Source organism: Oncorhynchus keta, chromosome 2 (genome assembly GCF_023373465.1).
Source record: "Oncorhynchus keta strain PuntledgeMale-10-30-2019 chromosome 2, Oket_V2, whole genome shotgun sequence".
Lineage (NCBI taxonomy): Eukaryota > Metazoa > Chordata > Actinopteri > Salmoniformes > Salmonidae > Oncorhynchus > Oncorhynchus keta.
In genome coordinates, this window is record NC_068422.1 from 68,187,782 (window position 1) to 68,213,999 (window position 26,218).

Genomic DNA, 26,218 nt, shown 5'->3' on the forward strand with positions numbered 1-26,218 from the left:
AAAAAATATTTGTATATGGACAACCACCAATTTCAGACTTCTCTGTTTCGTCAATGTGTTGAAAATATGTCTACCAGGATGAGTAATGGGAAAAATCGATAGAGGTCAGTATTTGAAACCTTAGATGAAGACCACAGTAAAACGCAGCATGTAGCCTAGTGGTTGAAAGCGTAGGGCCAGTAACCGAAAGGTTGCTGGTTTGAGTCAAGGGTTAAAATCTGTTTTTGTGCCTTGAGCAAGACACTTAACCCTAATTGCTCTGGATAAGAGGTTCTGCTAAATTACTTAAATGGAAATAGAAATTGTGTGAAAGTGGGGCAAGACGAGGAGAAACAGAGCTCTTGAATGATACTGTGCAGCTGCCCTATGTCAATGCAGACTGGATATGTATAGAATGTGAGCAATAGAACTCAGTAGTGTTAAATTAAATGGATGAAAAATACTTTCTGTTCTGTTAATGACTTTCTCTGCCTGTGCTGTTGACCCCCTGAATGTTTTCAGAGGAGTATAACCAAATGTCTTGAAAAGATTTCTCATCATTCAATCCCAACCGTTTGAAAAGCCTATGTGTGTGTAATTTAGAGGAACCACATTGTTCAAAGTGTCATTAAGTGTTATTAATAATTAATAATGGAATGCATTTTCTATTACGCTTTTCAATAGTCTCAAAATGTTTACATTGTATGGATAGCACCCGCCTGGGTAATACATGTCAGCCTCACATCGCCTTCCAATGGGAAGAGGCCAGTGGGGTTTTTGCGTCTCTGCCACTGTCCTTGGGCATTGGGTTTCCCTCCAAATCAAATCAAATTTATTTATATAGCCCTTCGTACATCAGCTGATATCTCAAAGTGCTGTACAGAAACCCAGCCTAAAACCCCAAACAGCAAGCAATGCAGGTGTAGAAGCACGGTGGCTAGGAAAAACTCCCTAGAAAGGCCAAAACCTAGGAAGAAACCTAGAGAGGAACCAGGCTATGTGGGGTGGCCAGTCCTCTTCTGGCTGTGCCGGGTGGAGATTATAACAGAACATGGCCAAGATGTTCAAATGTTCATAAATTACCAGCATGGTCGAATAATAATAAGGCAGAACAGTTGAAACTGGAGCAGCAGCACAGCCAGGTGGACTGGGGACAGCAAGGAGTCATCATGTCAGGTAGTCCTGGGGCATGGTCCTAGGGCTTAGGTCAGTTGAAACTGGAGCAGCAGCACGGCCAGGTGGACTGGGGACAGCAAGGAGTCATCATGTCAGGTAGTCCTGGGGCATGGTCCTAGGGCTCAGGTCCTCCGAGAGAGAGAGAGAAAGAGAGAATTAGAGAACGCACACTTAGATTCACACAGGACACCGAATAGGACAGGAGAAGTACTCCAGATATAACAAACTGACCCTAGCCCCCCTGACACATAAACTACTGCAGCATAAATACTGGAGGCTGAGACAGGAGGGGTCAGGAGACACTGTGGCCCCATCCGAGGACACCCCCGGACAGGGCCAAACAGGAAGGATATAACCCCACCCACTTTGCCAAAGCACAGCCCCCACACCACTAGAGGGACATCTTCAACCACCAACTTACCATCCTGAGACAAGGCTGAGTATAGCCCACAAAGATCTCCGCCATGGCACAACCCAAGGGGGGGCGCCAACCCAGACAGGATGACCACATCAGTGAATCAACCCACTCAGGTGACGCACCCCTTCCAGGGAGGGCATGAGAGAGTCCCAGTAAGCCAGTGACTCAGCCCCTGTAATAGGGTTAGAGGCAGAGAATCCCAGTGGAAAGAGGGGAACCAGCCAGGAAGAGACAGCAAGGGCGGTTCGTTGCTCCAGAGCCTTTCCGTTCACCTTCCCACTCCTGGACCAGACTACACTCAATCATATGACCCACTGAAGAGATGAGTCTTCAGTAAAGACTTAAAGGTTGAGACCGAGTTTGCGTCTCTGACATGGGTAGGCAGACCGTTCCATAAAAATGGAGCTCTATAGGAGAAAGCCCTGCCTCCAGCTGTTTGCTTAGAAATTCTAGGGACAATTAGGAGGCCTGTGTCTTGTGACCATAGCGTACGTGTAGGTATGTACGGCAGGACCAAATCAGAGAGATAGGTAGGAGCAAGCCCATGTAATGCTTTGTAGGTTAGCAGTAAAACCTTGAAATCAGCCCTTGCTTTGACAGGAAGCCAGTGTAGAGAGGCTAGCACTGGAGTAATATGATAAAATTTTTGGGTTGTAGTCAGGATTCTAGCAGCCGTATTTAGCACCAACTGAAGTTTATTTAGTGCTTTATCCGGGTAGCCGGAAAGTAGAGCATTGCAGTAGTCTAACCTAGAAGTGACAAAAGCATGGATTAATGACCTCCCATTAAGGTACCCACCAGGCCTAACCGTGCTTAACTTAACACAAAGTCAACAGAGGAATGTATGACAGCTGACTGCCACACTAACACACATTTCTCTTCAAGCCACGGGTTTTATTTACTCTTCCATATGCAATTACACACTTGGTCCAAGGGAGGAAAGCTGTCATTCTCTTGATGGCATTTTTATGTGCCAGTCACTTTTATAGTGGTTCTCCAGAGAGACATTTTAGCGAGTGAGTATTCAGTGTGCTAAAGCTCATGCTGGTGTATTTCATTTCAAGGACACATAAATCATTACCTGCCTTTCACTGAAATCCCTTTTCCATCCGTTGAGCCCACCCAAGCACTCCATTGATGATTGGCAGGAGATATTGCATACATAGAGCTCAGAGTTATGAAATGAACACATGAACACCGGTTGCACTCAGCACCATCCAGCCAACTCCTTAAATTCCAACACTGGTGACTCATAGAAAAGAGGGGTATAATTTGAGGGAAGAGGTGTCGGAGTGGTTTATGTTTATAATTAGACTGAATCCATTAGAGAACAAGTACAGACAGAAAAACTTTTAAATGTAATTATTTTAAGTCGCTCTGGATAAGAGTGCTTGCTGCTAAATTACAAAAATATAGTGTAAATGTAAAATGCATTTTCGTTATTCTTCCTTGATTTTAAACTATACTGAACAAGATGAAGGAAAAAGGAAACCGCACACTGCTTTTGATAGTATCACTGATCTTTATTATGCTTACGTATCGGCCTAACGGCCTTCGTCAGAGCTTTTTTCCTTAATCTTGTTACCATGCTCCTATAAAAAAAGATTGCTCAGATGTGCGAGTAGCTTTTGAATTTAAACTATATTGAACAAAAATATAAACGCAGCATGTAAAGTGTTGGTCCAATGTTTCATGAGCTGATATAAAAGATCCCAGAAATGTTCCATATGCACAAAAAGCTTATTTCTGTCAAATTTTCTACACACATTTGTTTACATCCCTGTTGGTGAGCATGTATCCTTTGCCAAGATAAGATAATCCATCCATCTGACAAGTGTGGCATATCAAAAAGCTGATAAAATAGCATAATCATTACACAGGTGCACCTTGTGCGAGGGACAACAAAAGACCACTCTAAAATGTGCAGTTTTGTCACACAATACAACAGATGGAGGGAGCATGCAATTGGGAGCGTGCAATTGGCATATTGACTGCAGGAATGTCCAACGGCTGTTGCCAGAGAATTGAAAGTTAATTTAATTTATCTACCATAAGCCATACCATAAGCCACCTCCAACATAGTTTGGCTCCTCCGCTCTCTCCACTGGCTTCCAGTTGAAGCTCGCATCCGCTACAAGACCATGGTGCTTGCCTACGGAGCTGTGAGGGGAACGGCACCTCAGTACCTCCAGGCTCTGATCAGGCCCTACACCCAAACAAGGGCACTGCGTTCATCCACCTCTGGCCTGCTCGCCTCCCTACCACTGAGGAAGTACAGTTCCCGCTCAGCCCAGTCAAAACTGTTCGCTGCTCTGGCCCCCCAATGGTGGAACAAACTCCCTCACGACGCCAGGACAGCGGAGTCAATCACCACCTTCCGGAGACACCTGAAACCCCACCTCTTTAAGGAATACCTAGGATAAGATAAGTAATCCTTCTCACCCCCCTAAAAGATTTAAATGCACTATTGTAAAGTGGCTGTTCCACTGGATGTCATAAGGTGAATGCACCAATTTGTAAGTCGCTCTGGATAAGAGCGTCTGCTAAATGACTTAAATGTAAATGTAAATGTACATCCAACAGGCCTCACAACCGCAGACCACATGTAACCATGCCAGCCCAGAACCTCCACATCCAGCTTATTCACCTGCGGGATCGTCTGTGACCAGTCACCCAGACAGCTGATGAAACTGCACCGCCGAAGAATTTCTGCATAAACTTTCTGAAACCGTCTCAGGGAAGCTCATCTGAGTGCTCGTTGTCCTCACCAGGGTATTGACCTGACTGCAGTTCAACGTCGTAACTGACTTCAATAGACAAATACTCACTTTGATGGCCACTGGCACACTGGAGAAGTGTGCTCTTCATGAATGAATCCCGGTTTCAACTGGACCGGGCCGATGGCAAGCGGTTCGCTGATGTCAACGTTGTGAACATTGTGTACCATGGTGGCGGTGGGGTTATGGTATGGGCAGGCATAAGCTACAGACAATGAACACAATTGCATTTTATCGATGGCAATTTGAATGCACAGAGATACAGTGACGAGATCCTCAGGGCCCATTGTCGTGCCACTCATCCGCCGCCATCACCTCATGTTTTAGCATGATACTGCACAGCCCCATGTTGCATGGATCTGTACACAATTCCAAGAAGCTGAAAATGTCCCAGTTCTTCCATGGCCTGCATACTCACCAGGCATGTCACCCACTGAGCATGTTTGGGATGCTCTGAATTGACATGTATAAAAGCGTGTTCCAGTTCCCGACAATATCCAGCAACTTTGCACAGCCATTGAAGAAGAGTGGGACAACGTTCTACAGGCCACAATCAACAGCCTGATAAACTCTATGCGAAGGAGATGTGTCGTGCTGCATGAGGCGGATGGTGATCACACCAGATACTGACTGGTTTTCTGATCCATGCCCCTACCTTTTGTTAAGGTATCTGTGACCCAGTCATGTGAAATCTATAGATTAGGGCCTAATGAGTTCATTTCAATTGACTATTTCCTTAAATGAACTGTATCTCTGTAAAATCTTTGAAAATGTTGCATGTTGCGGTTATATTTTTGTTTAATGTAGCTCCAGCTGCATGAGGTACATCTTGAAAATTGTCAAAGGCCAGCTATGAGTATGGTAATGTCACGCCCTGACCTTAGAGAGCTTTTTATGTCTCTTTTTGGTTTGGTCAGGGTGTGATTTGGGGTGGGCATTCTATGTTATTTTTCTATGTTTTGTATTTCTTTGTTTTGGCCGGGTGTGGTTCTCAATCAGGGACAGCTGACTATCGTTGTCTCTGATTGGGAACCATACTTAGGGAGCTTTTTCCCTCCTATGTTTTGTGGGTAGTTGTTTTCGGTTTAGCGTTCTTCACCTGACTGGACTGGTTTGTGTAGTTTGTTATTTTTGTTTAAGTGTTCAGTTCAATAAAAGTCATGAACACTCACCACGCTGCGCTTTGGTCCGTTTCCTCCTCATCCAACGACGACACCCGTTACAGGAAATGAATGTATAATTGTGCATTCGGTAGTGTTTGCTAGAAGTAAACAATCTTTGTGTATGACAGCTGCTTTAAGACCTATTTTCTGCCAAAATGCCATATTGGTTTCACATGATCATTTCTTCCTCGTTTACCCACATTGAAATTATTCTGTTCAAGCCAAATCATGGTTAACATCTGCTAGTCATTTAAATCTCATCCTAATTAAAACAAAAAAAAATGTAACTGTGTAGTTAGTGCATGCTATAGTTTCTGTGTAAATATACATCTGTAACAGTGTACCCCTGTCTCTTCTGTGAACCTTTTCATTATGGCGTTTTATCACACGTCAGAACTTCAACGATAGTCGTCTCATGGAAATGAGCAGAGTAACCCTTCATCTCACCTCACGTCTCATAGATAGGCAAGGTGGCTCAAAGGTATCTGGAATCAGATTCTCAGGATTAATGAGGCTGAGGCCTCCCTCTTAGGGTTTCACCTTGCCCACTGTCCCTGTGCTAACACACAATACTAATTAATCATGCACCCTAGCAGTGGTGGTGTACTGCATCATGACAAACAAGCAGATCTCCACACACTGGGGAGCCCTGCCTGCACTGAGGGTGATCGTTTGATAGTTCCAGTAGGACTTCAGACTAACTTGGGGGCTAATGAACTCAATCACTCCTACCAAGATCCTAAACCACGTTTAATGTAATGTAAAACTTTTAGGGCTGGTTTCCAGGACTCGGATTAAGCCTAGTGAAATGGAGAATTTTAATAAACGCTTTTTAGTACAATCTGTGTAATCTGTCTCTGGGAAACCAGCCATTTTACAATCCCACTGGGTGTCACTTTACAGAAAGTGTCCCTAATACCAACATGGTCTCAGAGAACTGGGGTGGCAGGTAGCCTAGTGGTTAAATTGTTGGGCCTGTAACCGAAAGGCTACTGGATCGAATCCCTTAGCTTACAGGTTAGAAATCTGTTCTGCCCCTGAAGAAGGCAGTTAACCCAATGCTCCCCGGTAGGCCGTCATTGTAAATAAGAATTTGTTCTTAACTGACTTGCCTAGTGAAATAGAATCTGTGACATTCCATTTAGTTTAGGTTATGAATGGAAAGCGATCATACAATTTAGAGGACGTATAGTACCAGATGTCTTACCCGGTGGGAAATAGCATACAAATTTGATTACATAATTATCATACTTCTTGGAGGACCTATGGTATTGCACGTCTTTATCTGAGACCAGATTGCTTAAAACAAAGGACAATTACAGGGAGAATTTACATTGGCGGATAGGGGAACTAACAAAAGTTAGAACTAAAATGACAAAGCTTAGAATTTTTGGGGCTGTCACCATAGGAAAACCCTTTATGATTCCAGTTAGAACCCTTTTTGGTTCCAAGCAGAACCCTTTTGGGTTCCATATAGAACTCTCTGTGGAAAGGATTTTACATGGAACACAAAAAGGGTTGTACCTGGAACCAAAATGGGTCCTTCAATGGGTCATCCTATGGGGACAGACGAAGAACCCTAGACCCTTTTTATAAAGTGTAGAATAAGAGTTAGGGTAACGGTAAGCTAAAATGCTTCAGCTGTCCCCGACACTACTCGAACATACAACTTTTAGATTGCTAGACTGGTAGATTGTTGTGGATTACGTCTACCCATCCCCCACCCACCTTCCCACTTTGTAAGTCGCTCTGGATAAGAGCGTCTGCTAAATGACTTAAATGTAAATGTAATGTATTTATGTCTAAAGTAACTAGACCATTAATGAGTATCATACCTCTTGGAGCTGCTCAGAAATATGTAAAATATATTTTGTATGTCTCTGAGGCCAGGCTGCTAATACCCACGAGGCTACATGATAATTACAGGTAGGCAGGCGCTGTGATTACATGATCAATGTTGAAGTACTATTATGTTCTGTCCTTGGTAGCCTTCAGAATCAAAATGGTTGTTTTAGACAAGAGCCAATCATTCTCCATTCCCTTGGAGCCTGTGAGACTGCAGCATGTTGATTCAGAGATTGAGCTGCTCTACCCGACACCTCTGTCCCCTTGGCCCCTACTAACAAAGGCCCCCACCCACTGGACTGCTTGGTGCCTCTCAAGCCTCTGCATTAATTCTGTAGGCCTCCTTCAAATCCCCTTCCTGCAATTCAAAATGCAATTTAAGTTGTTCATCTTACAGTCCATTATAACACTCTCTCTTTTGTTACTCTTAATACACTCCAGCAATTTAAAAGGCAGATAAGGACCTGTCGTCTGCTTGGTAAGGTATTGTTTGGAAGAAATTCCTTGACATTTTAAGTTCCTCCTGTGACTTGTGCGCCTACCAGGGTTTTGCATTGCTTATAGATTTTCCGTCTAAATGATTTACCATGATTGGCACAATAGTTGGACCCCAAATTAAATGCATGGGAAGTGGGTAGTTCTAGGCTATAATACATTTTGATCAGTGTGTTTGCCTTTGGAAAACAATTGACTGTCATTGATTTGTGTCCTCTCACACGCTGTAACTTTCCCAATGTTATTTAATCCATCAAAATGATATCTGTGATGACTAGCTCTAGGAAAGAGCTACACCAAACACAGTGTAGCCCCTGAGACCCTGTTTATATACTCCTGCTACCCCTACAACTGAATAGAAAGATTTGGATTACACAACGCTTTAGCAGAAACTGAATGGGAAACAGCAGATGAGAACAACACCAGGCTGTAATAGTGTAAGCCGCTGTTGAATCTTTTCTGTTTGTACTGTAGGCTAGTCTATGCAGACTTGTTTACTGTGTTGCTGTGCGTTTTGTTGCCAATCTTACTTTGCTGCCTGACAACTTTACGGTTTTTACTTCTTAATTACCGTTTAGATTTTTGTTTTTTCCCTCACTCAACTTTTTTTCATTAAACTTTTTCACTCCGGACGCTTTATCTGGACGTGGTTCGTCAGGACCTCCAACAGCCGAAGCTAAGTAATAACATTAACGTGATGCCTTCTAATTGCAGTTGTTGTACTCATAATATACAGGAGAGCGATCACCTTACGGCGAAGATAGCTGTGTTGTAAGCCCAGCTTCAGACGCAATCGTTAGGCAAGAGTAATTTCAGTGTAGGAAAGGATGAAACCGCGTCTGTGCCACCAGTAAGTACAGATAGTAACGTTAGTATAAATCCCCTCGCACAGTCCCCGCAGCCAGACAACTCTCATATGGCTTTCTCAGAGGTCTTCTCTTGTCTCTACCCCCCACGGGGTCTGAGACACCGAAGCTTCCCACCATTAGCTCTGACAAATTGAAAACCCTAGTCATTGGCGACTCCATTACCCACAGTATTAGACTTAAAACGAATCATCCAGGGATCATACACTGTTTACCAGGGGGCAGGTGTAATAGTATAATTTTAAACCGTCCCCTCGCCCATACCCGGGTGCGAACCAGGGACCTTCTGCACACAACGACAACAGTCACCCTCGAAGCATCGTTACCCATCGCTCCACAAAAGCCGCGGCCCTTGCAGAGCAAGGGGAACTACTACTTCAAGGTCTCAGAGCAAGTGACGTAACCGATTGAAACGCTACTTAGCGCACACCGCTAACTAAGCTAGCCGTTTCACATCCGTTACACTCACCCCCCTTTTGACCTTCCTCCTTTTTCCGCAGCAACCAGTAATCCGGGTCAACAGCATCAATGTAACAGTACAACTTTACGTCCGTCCCCTCGCCCATACCCGGGCGCGAACCAGGGACCTTCTGCACACAACGACAACAGTCACCCTCGAAGCATCGTTACCCATCGCTCCACAAAAGCCGCGGCCCTTGCAGAGCAAGGGGAACTACTACTTCAAGGTCTCAGAGCAAGTGACGTAACCGATTGAAACGCTACTTAGCGCACACCGCTAACTAAGCTAGCCGTTTCACATCCGTTACACAGGGCTACCGACGTTAAGGATAATCTGAAGATGGTGCTGGCTAAAGCTAAAACTGGCGAGTATAGAGATATTGTTATCCACGTCGGCACCAATGATGTTAGGATGAAACAGTCAGAGGTCACCAAGTGCAACATAGCTTCAGCGTGTAAATCAGCTAGAAAGATGTCGGCATTGAGTAATTGTCTCTGGCCCCCTCCCAGTTAGGGGGAGTGATGAGCTCTACAGCAGAATCTCACAACTCAATCACTGGTTGAAAACCGGTTCCGGTTGGAGCGAGCGGTCGCATTCGCACTTCGCTCTGCAGGTTGTATAACTTTTTCATTACATTTCATTATAGTACAACGGTTGATTTGTCTAATCTTAGCAATTCTTCTTAGCTAGCTACATAGCCGTCCTTGTATCAGAGATAATTGCATAATTATCGTATTTCATCGCCCTAACGTAGCCTTCACTGCTATTCGCCCAGGAGCTAGCAAACGCTAGCTAACGCACACAGATTAGCATCACTGTAGTGCTATTCACTCAACTGTACGACTTGATTAGTTTACTGTTAGCTAGCTACATAATCTTAGCCATTCTTCTTAGCTAGCTACATAGCCGTCCTTGTATCAGAGATAATTGCATAATTATCGTATTTCGTATTTCGTCGCCCTAACGTAGCCTTCACTGCTATTCGCCCAGGAGCTAGCAACGCTAGCTAACGCACACAGATTAGCATCACTGTAGTGCTATTCACTCAACTGTACGACTTGATTAGTTCAGTGTTAGCTAGCTACATAGCTGTCTTTGTTTCCAAGATAATTGTGTAGTTTAGTGTGTGTAGCCTTGGAGTGATTATCTTAATTCACTGAGGTTCGCTAGCCAGCTATTTGTCGTCCTTAACGTAGGAGACTCTGCTAGCTAGCCAACAGCTAACAGCTAGCCAACGTCTACTGAATAGAACTCAACAACCCGGTCGCATTCACAGGTAGTATCACATTTTCATTTCATTACAGTACAACGGTTTGATTTGTTTGATCGTAGCTAGCTACATAGCTAGCTACATAGCCGTCTTTGTTTCAAAGATAATTGTGTAGTCTAGACCGATTTCCTAGGTTAGCTAGCCAGCTATTGTCGTTCTTTTAACTCAACGTAACGTAAACAACACTGCTAGCTAGCCAGCTAGCCCCCGAATAGCAGCACTGTAGAAATTACTACACTCAACGGAACGACTTGATTAGTGTAGTGTCAACAACGCAGCTACTGCCAGCTAGCCTACTTTAGCAGTACTGTATCATTTTAATCATTTTAGTCAATAAGATTCTTGCTACGTAAGCTTAACTTTCTGAACATTCGAGACGTGTAGTCCGCTTGTCATTCCAATTTCCTTGCATTAGCGTAGCCTTTTCTGTAGCCTGTCAACTATGTGTCTGTCTATCCCTGTTCTCTCCTCTCTGCACAGACCATACAAACGCTCCACACCGCGTGGCCGCGACCACCCTAACCTGGTGGTCCCAGCGCGTACGACCCACGTGGAGTTCCAGGTCTCTGGTAGCCTCTGGAACTGCCAATCTGCGGCCAACAAGGCAGAGTTCATCTCAGCCTATGCCTCCCTCCAGTCCCTTGACTTCTTGGCACTGACGGAAACATGGATCACCACAGATAACACTGCTACTCCTACTGCTCTCTCCTCGTCCGCCCACGTGTTCTCGCACACCCCGAGAGCTTCTGGTCAGCAGGGTGGTGGCACCGGGATCCTCATCTCTCCCAAGTGGTCTTTCTCTCTTTCTCCCCTTACCCATCTGTCTATTGCCTCCTTTGAATTCCATGCTGTCACAGTTACCAGCCCTTTCAAGCTTAACATCCTTATCATTTATCGCCCTCCAGGTTCCCTCGGAGAGTTCATCAATGAGCTTGATGCCTTGATAAGCTCCTTTCCTGAGGACGGCTCACCTCTCACAGTTCTGGGCGACTTTAACCTCCCCACGTCTACCTTTGACTCATTCCTCTCTGCCTCCTTCTTTCCACTCCTCTCCTCTTTTGACCTCACCCTCTCACCTTCCCCCTACTCACAAGGCAGGCAATACGCTTGACCTCATCTTTACTAGATGCTGTTCTTCCACTAACCTCATTGCAACTCCCCTCCAAGTCTCCGACCACTACCTTGTATCCTTTTCCCTCTCGCTCTCATCCAACACTTCCCACACTGCCCCTACTCGGATGGTATCGCGCCGTCCCAACCTTCGCTCTCTCTCCCCCGCTACTCTCTCCTCTTCCATCCTATCTTCTCTTCCCTCTGCTCAAACTTTCTCCAACCTATCTCCTGATTCTGCCTCCTCAACCCTCCTCTCCTCCCTTACTGCATCCTTTGACTCCCTATGTCCCCTATCCTCCAGGCCGGCTCGGTCCTCCCCTCCCGCTCCGTGGCTCGACGACTCATTGCGAGCTCACAGAACAGGGCTCCGGGCAGCCGAGCGGAAATGGAGGAAAACTCGCCTCCCTGCGGACCTGGCATCCTTTCACTCCCTCCTCTCTACATTTTCCTCCTCTGTCTCTGCTGCTAAAGCCACTTTCTACCATTCTAAATTCCAAGCATCTGCCTCTAACCCTAGGAAGCTCTTTGCCACCTTCTCCTCCCTCCTGAATCCTCCCCCCTCCCTCCTCCCTCTCTGCAGATGACTTCGTCAACCATTTTGAAAAGAAGGTCGATGACATCCGATCCTCGTTTGCTAAGTCAAACGACACTGCTGGTTCTGCTCACACTGCCCTACCCTATGCTCTGACCTCTTTCTCCCCTCTCTCTCCAGATGAAATCTCGCGTCTTGTGACGGCCGGCCGCCCAACAACCTGCCCGCTTGACCCTATCCCCTCCTCTCTTCTCCAGACCATTTCCGGAGACCTTCTCCCTTACCTCACCTCGCTCATCAACTCATCCCTGACCGCTGGCTACGTCCCTCCCGTCTTCAAGAGAGCGAGAGTTGCACCCCTTCTGAAAAAACCTACACTCGATCCCTCTGATGTCAACAACTACAGACCAGTATCCCTTCTCTCTTTTCTCTCCAAAACTCTTGAGCGTGCCGTCCTTGGCCAGCTCTACCGCTATCTCTCTCAGAATGACCTTCTTGATCCAAATCAGTCAGGTTTCAAGACTAGTCATTCAACTGAGACTGCTCTTCTCTGTATCACGGAGGCGCTCCGCACTGCTAAAGCTAACTCTCTCTCCTCTGCTCTCATCCTTCTAGACCTATCGGCTGCCTTCGATACTGTGAACCATCAGATCCTCCTCTCCACCCTCTCCGAGTTGGGCATCTCCGGCGCGGCCCACGCTTGGATTGCGTCCTACCTGACAGGTCGCTCCTACCAGGTGGCGTGGCGAGAATCTGTCTCCTCACCACGCGCTCTCACCACTGGTGTCCCCCAGGGCTCTGTTCTAGGCCCTCTCTTATTCTCGCTATACACCAAGTCACTTGGCTCTGTCATAACCTCACATGGTCTCTCCTATCATTGCTATGCAGACGACACACAATTAATCTTCTCCTTTCCCCCTTCTGATGACCAGGTGGCGAATCGCATCTCTGCATGTCTGGCAGACATATCAGTGTGGATGACGGATCACCACCTCAAGCTGAACCTCAGCAAGACGGAGCTCCTCTTCCTCCCGGGGAAGGACTGCCCGTTCCATGATCTCGCCATCACGGTTGACAACTCCATTGTGTCCTCCTCCCAGAGCGCTAAGAACCTTGGCGTGATCCTGGACAACACCCTGACGTTCTCAACTAACATCAAGGCGGTGTCCCGTTCCTGTAGGTTCATGCTCTACAACATCCGCAGAGTACGACCCTGCCTCACACAGGAAGCGGCGCAGGTCCTAATCCAGGCACTTGTCATCTCCCGTCTTGATTACTGCAACTCGCTGTTGGCTGGGCTCCCTGCCTGTGCCATTAAACCCCTACAACTCATCCAGAACGCCGCAGCCCGTCTGGTGTTCAACCTTCCCAAGTTCTCTCACGTCACCCCGCTCCTCCGCTCTCTCCACTGGCTTCCAGTTGAAGCTCGCATCCGCTACAAGACCATGGTGCTCGCCACGGAGCTGTGAGGGGAACGGCACCTCAGTACCTCCAGGCTCTGATCAGGCCCTACACCCAAACAAGGGCACTGCGTTCATCCACCTCTGGCCTGCTCGCCTCCCTACCACTGAGGAAGTACAGTTCCCGCTCAGCCCAGTCAAAACTGTTCGCTGCTCTGGCCCCCAATGGTGGAACAAACTCCCTCACGACGCCAGGACAGCGGAGTCAATCACCACCTTCCGGAGACACCTGAAACCCCACCTCTTCAAGGAATACCTAGGATAGGGTAAGTAAGGGTAAGTAATCCTTCTCACCCCCCCCCCCCAACAAGATTTAGATGCAAGTGGCTGTTCCACTGGTTGTCATAAGGTGTATGCACCAATTTGTAAGTCGCTCTGGATAAGAGCGTCTGCTAAATGACTTAAATGTAATGTAATGTAAAACTGTTTTCTGCCCCTCCCAAAAGATAGAATTTGTAGATAATTGGCCCTCTTTCTGGGACTCACCCACAAACAGGACCAAGCCTGGTGTGCTGAGGAGTGACGGACTCCATCCAAGCTGGAGGGGTGCTCTCATCTTATCTACCAACATAGACAGCGCTCTAGCTCCACAATGAAATAGGGTGCAGGCCAAGCAGCAGGCTGTTAGCCAGCCTGCAAGCTTAGTGGAGTCTGCCACTAGCACAGTCAGTGTAGCCAGCTCAGCTATCCCCATTGAGACCATGTCTGTGCCTCGACCTGGGTTGGGCAAAACTAAACATGGCGGTGTTTGCCTTAGCAATCTCACTAGGATAAAGACCTCCATTCCTGTCATTATTAAAAGAGATCGAGATACCGCACATCTCAAAATAGGGCTACTTAATGTTAGATCAAAAACTTCAAAGGCAATTATAGTCAATTAACTAATCACTGATCATAATCTTAATGTGATTGGCCTGACTGAAACATGGCTGAAGCCTGATGAATTTACTGTTAAATGAGGCCTCACCTCCTGGTTACACTAGTGACCATATCCCCCGTGCATCCCGTAAAGGCGGAGGTCTTGCTAACATTTATGATAGCAAATTTCAATTTACAAAAACAAAATGACGTTTTTGTCTTTTGAGCTTCTAGTCATGAAATCTATGCAGCCTACTCAATCACTTTTTATAGCTACTGTTTACAGGCCTCCTGGGCCATATACAGAGTTCCTCATTGAGTTCCCTGAATTCCTATCGGACCTTGTAGTCATAGCAGATAATATTCACATTTTTGGTGACTTTAATATTCACATGGAAAAGTCCACAGACCCACTCCAAAAGGCATTCGGAGCCATCATCGACTCAGTGGGTTTTGTCCAACATGTCTCTGGACCTACTCACTGTCACAGTCATACTCTGGACCTAGTTTTGTCCCATGGAATAAATGTTGTGGATCTTAATATTTTTCCTCATAATCCTGGACTATCGGACCACCATTTTATTACATTTGCAATTGCAACAAATAATCTGCTCAGACCCAAACCAAGGAGCATCAAAAGTCGTGCTATAAATTCACAGACAACACAAATATTCCTTGATGCCCTTCCAGACTCCCTCTGCCTACCCAAGGACGTCAGAGGACAAAAATCAGTTAACCACCTAACTAAGGAACTCAATTTAACCTTGCGCAATACCCTAGATGAGGTTGCACCCCTAAAAACTAAAAACATTTCTCATAAGAAACTAGCTCCCTGGTATACATAAAATACCCGAGCTCTACATAAAATACCCGAGCTCTGAAGCAAGCTTTCAGAAAATTGGAACGGAAATAGCGCCACACCAAACTGGAAGTCTTCCGACTAGCTTGTACCGTGCAGTATCGAAGAGCCCTTACTGCTGCTCGATCATCCTATTTTTCCAACTTAATTGAGGAAAATAAGAACAATCCCGAAATGTACTGACTAGAACCAAACTAGAACCAAACTAGAATTTACTGACTAGAACCAAAAAATGTGATCATATTACTCCAGTGCTAGCCTCCCTACACTTGCTTCCTGTCAAGTAAAGGGCTGATTTCAAGGTTTTACTGCTAAACTACAAAGCATTACATGGGCTTGCTCCTACCTATCTCTCTGATTTGGTCCTGCCGTACATACATTTACATTACATTTAAGTCATTTAGCAGACGCTCTTATCCAGAGCGACTTACAAATTGGTGCATTCACCTTATGACATCCAGTGGAACAGCCACTTTACAATAGTGCATCTAAATCTTTTAAGGGGGGTGAGAAGGATTACTTTATCCTATCCTAGGTATTCCTTAAAGAGGTGGGGTTTCATACCTACACGTACGCTACGGTCACAAGACGCAGGCCTCCTAATTGTCCCTAGAATGTCTAAACAAACAGCTGGAGGCAGGGCTTTCTCCTATAGAGCTCCATTTTTATGGAATGGTCTGCCTACCCATGTGAGAGACGCAAACTCGGTCTCAACCTTTAAGTCTTTACTGAAGACTCATCTCTTCAGTGGGTCATATGATTGAGTGAGTCACTGATGTGATCTTCCTGTCTGGGTTGGCGCCCCACCTTGGGTTGTGCCGTGGCGGAGATCTTTGTGGGCTATACTCGGCCTTGTCTCAGGATGGTAAGTTGGTGGTTGAAGATATCCCTCTCGTGGTGTGGGGGCTGTGCTTTGGCAAAGTGGGTGGGGTTATATCCTTCCTGTTTGGCCCTGTCCGGGGGTATCATTGGATGGGGCCACAGTGTCTCCTGACCCCTCCTGTCTCAGCCTCCAGTATTTATGGTGCAGTAGTTTGTGTCGGGGGGCTAGGGTCAGTTTGTTATATCTGGAGTACTTCTACTGTCTTATCCGGTGTTCTGTGTGAATTTAAGTATGTTCTCTAATTCTCTCTTTCTCTCTCTCTTTCTTTCTCTCTCTCGGAGGACCTGAGCCCTAGGACCATGCCTCACTACCTGGCATGATTACTCCTTGCTGTCCCCAGTCCACCTGGCTGTGCTGCTGCTCCAGTTTCAAATGTTCTGCCTGCGGCTATGGAATCGGACGTGCTACCTGTCCCAGACCTATTATTGGACCAAGCTGGTCATTTATGAACTTCTGAACATCTTGGCCATATTCTGTTATCATCTCCACCCGGCACAGCCAGAAGAGGACTGGCCACCCCTCATAGCCTGGATCCTCTCTAGGTTTCTCTCTAAATTTTGGCCTTTCTAGGGAGTTTTCCTAGCCAACATGTTTCAACACCTGCATTGCTTGCTGTTTGTGGTTTTTGGCTGGGTTTCTGTACATCACTTTGAGATATCAGCTGATGTACAAAGGGCTATATAAATACATTTGATTTGATTCTATGTCTGGAAGTTAGAAACACCAAACCTGTTTTGCTATTGTCTCTGCAGCTAAATCTAAAACTGAATTACAAGTATATGCAGCTGGAAAACGTAATCGCTACGGTGGTGTCCCTTTGGGGTTTAAATCCACTGAGAACAACACCAGGCTGTAATAGTGTAGGTAGAACATCGGAATACTCCTCCTCTCATAATGTGACTCAGACTCACAGGACATAGGGAGAGAGATATTTGAACCGGCCACATCTACCACTGTTCAAATTCTTCTAAATTTGATGTTATGTCTATTATATAGCACGTACAACTGCTTGGATTTAATGGTCTATGAAGTCCCACCCACCTATTCACACTACAGACATGTCTCAGAAGAAAGCGTCATATTAATCTCTGATAGAGGAAACTTAGAGTTGTTATTGTGCCTATGCATATTTAATGGAGAAGGCCCTTTAATAAAAATCTGTGAGTAGACCAGTCAAAGAGACGCTGGACCAAAGAGAGCCTTCTGGGAGATGCTGCCGCCTTTCTAACAGGAAAAAAAGAATCAGCTACTTAATGATAAAAGAGGATAATAGACCAGAGAGAGAGAGAGAGAGAGGGGCAGGAGAGACAGAGGTACAGTCTCTAGCTTCCTCAACGAGGGGCGGCGCTTTAAATGCATGACACAATGGCACAGTGAAAGTGGTGTAAGAGGCATTCAATTTCTGTATAATTGGTCTTGACAGCCATTTTTCAGAAATGCGTTTAAACTCAAAAATGAGTTTAAATGTGTCAAAGAAGCCATGTGTGGACTGATTTTAGAACGTGTTCAAGCGAATAGTCCAGATGATTCCTTTTTAAAATGGTCTTTAGAGGATAGGCATGTACCTAAATATATGATTGCACACAGGGCCATATCATACAACATACTATACTGCACTCCCACAGAATAAATAATGAGTTAAAACAAGTCATTTCCTGGCTAGTGGAGGTGCGGCCCAGGAAATGAGCCTTGTGATTTATCAGGGCTCCCTCTGCCTCTGTGATGATCCAGCAGTCTGACAAATACAGAAAGTCATAATATTCAGCCTCATTGCTTTGTCTGCAGCAGACAAACTGACACTGACTGTTTCAATAACCTGCTGTATCACTTTAGGTCTGTCTCCTTGAGGAGCATTGCAATTTAATGGTTTGAGATTTCATTTTTGTATTAAAATAAAACACTTCAATGGAATAACAGGTTTAGTGCCCTTAGTGCATGCCTTTTTATGCAAGGCAAAGGTATATCTCCAAGAATGAGTTTAATTCACCTCTTTGTGAGCCTCTAGGTGACTGTCTGGGGATGGTGCCCAACTTCAATAGGCTGCTTATTATTGTAAGAGTCATTTTGCCAGTTTGTGTGTTGTTGGTTGTCATTTGTGTCATGACGTTGGCCTGGGGTAGGTTTATGACAGTCATAAATACCTCTTCCCCCCTTTTTCCTCTCTCTCTACCCTACTGATGTTACATTTGCAAAACCCTTGGTTAACATAGAGATTCTGGGAACATCAGAAGGTGGGGGGGGAAATTAACAATATTCTGTTAATCCGACTAATTGAACATATGCGGTGGTACTTAATGAATATTATGTCAGTTCGGTTGTCATCTGAGAGATTCTCATCAATGATAATATGACATAAACTCTACAGTGGAAAGTCTACACATCAGAGTTATCGTATTCACATGGAATTGTTGTTCAATTTAAATGTTTGAATATTAAATTATTTGTGATGGGATGAAATGTGATTTTAGCTTCTAAAATGTGAGATTTGGGTTTTCATAAATTAGGGCTATGCTCAATCAGTGGCCCGCCCCTGTGAATGGACATGGGCTATACAACATTCCAAACACGCCCTCCTCTCCCTTCATATATAAAGCCTGGATGACAATGTAACCTCCTGTTCTGAGGACGTGAGGACGACGGTCCGATGTCAGAATGGTTCAGATAATAACTACAGAACGAAGCCAACATCAGCGTGAGCTTTGGTTGTGAATGGTATGAACTTTGAACTCTTATTCACTACAGAAGTGATACCTCCTAGCCGTTGAGTTAGCAACAGCCGCTGCAAACGAAGGTTAGGAAGGAACAGACATAGTATCCCATCTACCATACAACGATGTTACTACAACATATTCAATTTACCAGCAGAGACATTCTTCAAAGGACTTGGTTGGGCAACACAGCCTTCCATCTACCACCAACCTACAGAAGCGCAGCTCAGAGTAAATATTTATTGCATTTTCCTTTTCCAAATGGGCGGTAATTTAGAATGCATAAGATACTGTATTTATGATAGCACAGCTTCGCCCTTTGTTCCTAAGTCTTCCCGCTCTTTCACTCAAACCCAGACCCTTTTCTTTTGTGTAACAAGCTGTCATATCTGTTCCGCCCGCTAGGGACGTTTTCCTTTATGACGTAATCTATAATCAAGTTATGATTTAATTATGTGTATGTGTAATTCTGTGTGATTAGTTAGGTATTTAGTAAATAAATAATTAAACCCAATTTAGTATTGCTGGTTCAACTTGTTAGCCAGGGTTCGTGCAGATAACCAAGAATTTACAACTTTCAGATGAGACTGAATTAAGATGACGATTAATATTGACTGCTATTGATGTAAAATATTACTAAGTCTTTAAGAGTTTATTCGGAAGATAACAGCTCTATAAATATTATTTTGTGGTGCCCGACTCTCTAGTTAATTACATTTACATGGTTAGCTCAATTGGGTAATATTAATTACAGAGAATTTATTTTATAGAATAGCATGTCATCACTTACTCCGGCATAGCCAAAGACACGACATTTGTCACCACCAGGGGCATTCTAGTCTAGTTACAGGTCAGGTGGTGGGTTTTGTTTTTGTTTTGGTCATATGAAGACAGAGATTGTGTTGCATTTTGTTGATGGAGCCGATTGGGCAAGTTCAAGGTGGCGCGTTGCAAGCGCTGGTGATGTGTTTTGGCGCTCATACCTGAGTGGTGCAAGCGTGACTGCGCTACGTTGGTCCTTAAAGAAGCAGTATTTGAAACTGATAGGAAAAGGCTTCACTAGAATTATTGTCAGTTGCGTTCTGGACAGGTATTGGTGTTGTGTCCAACGCAGTTGAAATGGATTCTAGCAAAGAAGAAAATGCGTTCAATTTGAGTACCAAGCTATGATAAAGGTAGTCAAAGTCATGCAGGAATGCAGAAAAACACACAAACTGATTACAACGATGGATGAACTTATGCAAAATGCAAATATGTCTGGTGTTAATACTCGTTTGAAAATGTTCATTTTGCTGTTCATCAAGCTGTGTAATGGTACTCATACCGTACACAATTAACTCTTAGAATGGCTGTCTGATGATGAAACCAAAAGGCAAAAGGCTTGGGTCACACAAGTCAAATCAAATTGTATTTGTCACATGCTTCGTAAAACAACAGGTGTAGACTAACAGATAAATGCTTAGTTACGGGCCTTTCCCAACAATGTAGAGAGGAAAATATAGAAAAATAATGACACAAGGAATAAAAACACAACGACAATAACTTGGCCTTCCGAAAATAAGCAGACCCCTTGACTTTTTCCACATTTTCTTATGTTACAGCCTCATTCTAAAAATGATTAAACCGTTTTTTTCCCTCTCAGCAATCTACACACAATAATACCCCATAATGACAAAGCACAAACAGGTAGATATGTACATATAGGTAATGTGGCCAGACGATGAGGGTGATGCTCACAGTTATACAGGAGAATCTGAGGAAAAGTGGCAAACTGTTGCATGAGCACGATGCAACCACATCCATCAGTCCTGAAAGTCCATTTAATGCTACTTTTAAATGTAAGAGAGCACATTTCCATCAATTTCCCCAATGAAATCTAAACCTGGAACAGAAGGAAATCGTTCATTTTGTTTCATGTTTAATTTAAGACCAGAAAAGTAGGCCGAATTTGTGTGAGTAGGAGGAACGCACACAAAGAAATGGCACTGTTCATTCTCTACTGGCCTTTTAATTAGAACGCTATCAGTGTGCTGTGTGTGCGTTTTTTTTTTTTGTCCTGGCTTGTACCGTAGGAGAGAGGCCTCTGTTGAGGGGCTGTCAGTTGTGTTGTAGTGTAGTATCTGCAGCCAGCAGCAGCTGTGATACCTTTGTCAATACACAGACCTGGGAGGTGGAGAGGAGGACACGGCTTAGTGATGGACACCTGCTCTAGACTCAACATGAGCAGAGAGAGAGCTGAGTGTCAATACTTCAGTCACCTTCAGCATTGGATGCTGTAGCGGTGAACCTCTCTTTCACCTTTTAACACACGTTTCTGTCTTTCTCCCTCTCTCTGTCAGTTGCGCGCACACACACACACACACACACACGCATGCACACACACACACACCTTTTATAATCCTAGAATAGCGCTGTCTGCATTTAGATGTATGATATGGCTCCCTGGTCTTGGATCAGTTGTGCCATGAGAGGGTGTCAAGCTACATGAAGCAAATACCTGGTTTTATTGCTGTCTTGAGCCCATTATACTTCAGGACGGGTTTATGGCGAGGCAGCAGATTTGTAATTCTGCATATTCATCACAAAGCGAAAATAAATTGACCCCTTTACAATGCAAGAATAAGTAGGCATTTTGTCCTTTCACAGTCAACACTGTATTATTAGATTCCATCTCTTCTTCTCCCCATTCTTCATACACACGTATTGAGGACACAGCATAGACTATAGGTCTGGTTCCACTCCAAAACTTTACAGGAACATAACTCCTCATCTCAGGTAACACAGGCACCAGTCACGACACCTAACAGTCATGCATTCCCTTACATGCAGCCCTCTAGCCCACATCAGACTAAATAAATGCCTCCTCTGTCCCTTAAAAGATACATATCTTTGGCACAGAAGCATCATCCCAACAATTTAGCTGTCAGTCAATGAGGGATATGTCAGCAGCTCAGCTTCCGACTCTAAACCCTTCTCAGTGTCCATAATCATATTCCTGTAAATAGGCTCTGAACCCTGTCTCTGTCCATATGTCTATTAGCCGTCAGATATGATTCTAGAAAAGACAGACGAAGAGGGATTATTTTATGAAAGGACACATATTACCTCAGCAGACCAAGGAAATCGCATATGGGCTTATTTTTTCATCATAGAACTGCCCACTGTGCATGCTACTTGGTTCTTGTTCCATGAATGTTTTATCACACTGATGCTGTGATGCTGCCACGGCTGTCATTGAGACACTGCATAATATTCTATTTGATGGCTAGTACGTTTATTAATAAGGTTCAGTGGGATTTTGATGTCCCTCTGATCAAGTGTCTTTCCTGATGTGTGGTGAAGATAATGATGGTCACTGGTCCTGGAACCCCCCTGTTCTAAAAGAGTTTGAGAATCAGGGAAACCCTCTATACGTGCCAGAGGGCAGTGCTGCTGGGTGAAACTGTACTGAGATAAAAGTGATTGCAATGTGTTTCAACAACAGTGAGACTGTCTGAATGGAACATTGTTTATCAACCTAACTAATGTGACGTAATGCATAGGCACATCCCTGGCTCGGTCCATAGACTCTAATCTTGATGGATAGGTGAATCATTCTGTGCTTTGTATCGTCCCATAAACCTAGGAATTATAACACCAATAAATACAGTATATGTATATATTTGCTGTGGTATTCTTTGATGCAGACGACAAGTGTGGTGAAAAGCTGACCAATAATTAAAGATACCTTTAGATATGATTTTTCACCGGGGATAAATGTTTATAAATGATGAATGCTCAATACAAATGAGCTGGAAAATGATTTCTGAGGACTGCAGTTTAATTTAATGGGAGACCTAACAGGAGGATTGCTCTCTACAGTCCCCTCCTCCTGAGTGGTGCAACAAAGGAACATTTAGAAATAAATTAATTTAGTTTAGTTTCGCATTGTGACTAATGTGCATGTTAATATTGTAATGTGTAATTGTGTTATCTCGAGAAATAACAGTGTTTATTATGTGTGAGCAGGGGAGAATATGACTCATGGTGGATTTCTCTACACAGTCATGATTACAGACACAGAAAGCATAAATTCCTTATCTCCTAAAGTTAAATGGATTTTTCGTCTTCTTTTTTTCTTGCTGAGGCATAGTTTCTTTCCCCCAGCTCATTCTGTAAAGTTAATCAACAGATAAATTGGAAGCACAGGTCCAGTGCATTCGCCTCACACAAACATTAACATTTTATTTTTACAAACCATCTTCCATAATCTGAACAGACAGTAATGAAGAAAACATCCCAGCAGCATACCCTCATCATTTTGCCCTTTCATACATTTTATTTCCACATGCGTATTCACTACAATAAAATACCAATTCGAGAGCTTGTTTGACACAACAAAGAACATTTTCCCTAGCACAGCAGCAGAATTTGTAAAATAACAACCTGCCCCAAAACCACCTCATAATGCAATCTCCCAGTTGATGCATCCTTGCCATAATGCATTATGTCAGCGACTTAGTGTTAATACACCCAGAAGTACATTTCATTTTCATTATCAAGTCAATTTATCTCTCTTTGTCTGCTGTGAAGCTGACTGAGCTCTACGGCGGGGCCAGGAGCTGGAGAGGAAGTGCTGAGCTAACAAAGCTGTCTCAGAGCCCTGCTAATGGAGTGGAGTACGGAGGCCCACAGGTTAATTGCCAAACGAGCTCCGGATGCTCTGTGCCCCTCTACATAGATTAACAGTTGACATGTATTCCTGCAGGTGGTCGGCGAGGTACCAGCAGTACACTATATTCCACTCAATTCAGTCAGATATTCCATTTTACCCTCTGTCCAAATCCACACTGAAATGTCTTTGTCATACCAAAACAAAATCAATATATCACGGATAGGCCTATCTCCTTTATGCTACATGAAGCATAACATGGATCTCTAAAGTTAGGGATCAATTAAAGAAAGAATGCTGAAAATGTATGGTTTAGTAATCCATTCTGAGCGTGTGACCTTTTCAGTTGAATATTCCCTTGAAGTGTTCTTGTAAAAGGAATCGAGACAATGTAGCCACATTGCTTTTGAAACATTTGTTAGAAATTGAATGTCAAAATCTGAATTGTCTGAAAAGCATTTGAGCCTGTTATTGTCTGCCATCAAAGCACAATGGTAGCAGAGCAGTGATAGCAGCACTGGCTCCCGTCTGGCTACTCAACCCTGCACCATAGAGGCTGCTGCCCTATATGCATAGACATGAAATCACTGGCCACTTTAATAATGGAACACTAGTCACCTGAATAATGTTTACATACTGCTTTACTCATCTCATATGTATATACTGTATTCTATTCTACTGTATTTTAGTCAATGCCACTCCGACATTGCTCATCCTAATATTTATACATTTCTTCATTTATTTTACTTTTAGATTTGTGTATTGTTGTGAATTGTTAGATACTACTGCACTGTTGGAGCCAGGAACACAAGCATTTCGCTCCACCCACACAACAACTGCTAAATATGTATATGTGACCAATATCATTTGATTTGATTTCTAGATGATGATGTGTGGATTTGTGTTCAGACGGTCACTGAACAGAGTCAATCTGGGTACAATCACATCTTTTTCTCATGGTTCTGTCATGAGAATGCACAAGCTGTCGTCAATACGTGTGTCAAGGTAATCCTTATTTAGGTTGTGATATTGTGCTATTTCCTTTTGACTGGTGGTGTTTTGAGATTCATAAAGTCCATGCCGGAGCTGTGATTTGTGTCCCACTATGGCACGCTGCGTGCATATTGTCAACATAATATAAATAGATCATGATTACGTGTAACATCTCTTAGCCTGTCTCCATATGCGCTATTATATTAGTCTTAATTTCTCTCATAATGCTATGAGTGGTCCAATATGTCAGTTTATATTAGAGGTACAGACTATTCAGGGCAATAGACAGGGAGTTGGAAGCAGGAAGTTGAAAATCTTCACGAGAACTTACTCTATGCCTCTTCCAGTATAGCGATGAGCTTTATTTATCCAACTGTGTGAGAATGCTTCTAAATAAAGAACACAGTGCACCGATACTGAATCACATCACAATACATTGTCTCACCCCAATAAACCAATAGGTTTACACCATTTTATTCCGGTTGAGAATTCTTGTTGCATTGGAAAGTGCAACATTTTGGGAAAATAACGATAGTTTCCTAGATCTGAAGTGCACTACGGTCCACAGCGTACTAAAGGGATCTGTTCAAGTGCTTACATTCACATGAAGTGAATAAGGCGGCAAAGTGCCAAGAGTGCCCCATTGCACAACCCAGCCATAGCAAATCAGACATACCAAAGACCATGAAATACATAGACAGACTCATGCCTGATCTTAAAATACCTAAGGAATGTGTTTGAATTGAGCGGAGGTGATATCGTCTGTTGGGGGATTTAAGCTGCATGTATACATAGACTCTATTGACTTGCATGTGAGGAATGAGTAGGTTTGTCTACAGGTGGGGCAGATGCTGACCTGGGGGAGGGGGGTGTATCACAGCTGGATGGAGTTGGTGGAGGGAGTAGAGAGCAAAGCAGGGCATGAGCCATAAGCCAGAGCACCATCACAGCTGGTACAAAATAACATGTCTATGGCCCATTCCCCATGACAGCAGCTGTCTTGAGCTGAGGAGTTTTGTGATAATTCGCCTAATACAATGACGTCTGCAGAGAGTCAGGAAGATATTTGTATGCAAATTATTCCTTTAAGTCCAAACGATAAAATGAGCAGTGAAGACAGCATCCTTGAAACAGCTTGAGATCAAATTCGATTGAACATTTTATTCATGTGCAGCTCCTTTGAAGCTCAGAAGGAGCTGATATGAAATTAGACAGATTACATTTTAGAGGATGCAAAGGTACATTTCTGTTGTCTTTGAATTTGTTTGTTAGACTGCAAGGGGACTTTATTAGACAGGATCTTTCTTTTGAGGAATCACTGCCTTTCTGTGATACTCCCAAGAGATCTCAAAGGAACTTTGATTTGGAGAAACTTTCGTTTATAAAATAAACACAGTAATCCCTGCTGCAATCAGCACAAACATTTGCTCAAAGGATTTCGGGGAAAGAGATGTTGAATGTGCAACAACAGAGAGACGATTTAAAATGCTTGCTCATGTGTGAAGTTTGCAGAAGCATTGAGTTGAAGAAGTTTACTTTGCTTCATTGGCCCTTCCTTCAAGGACAAGTTCATTTGTGATCAGAAGGATGCAGTTTCATTTTGATTTAACAACATAGTCACACACACACTGCCTTTTGCAATCACTCTTTTGCAACAACTTTTCTGCTCTTGGCTCCTTCAGCTCCTTGTATACTGTGAACGGTTGACTAAT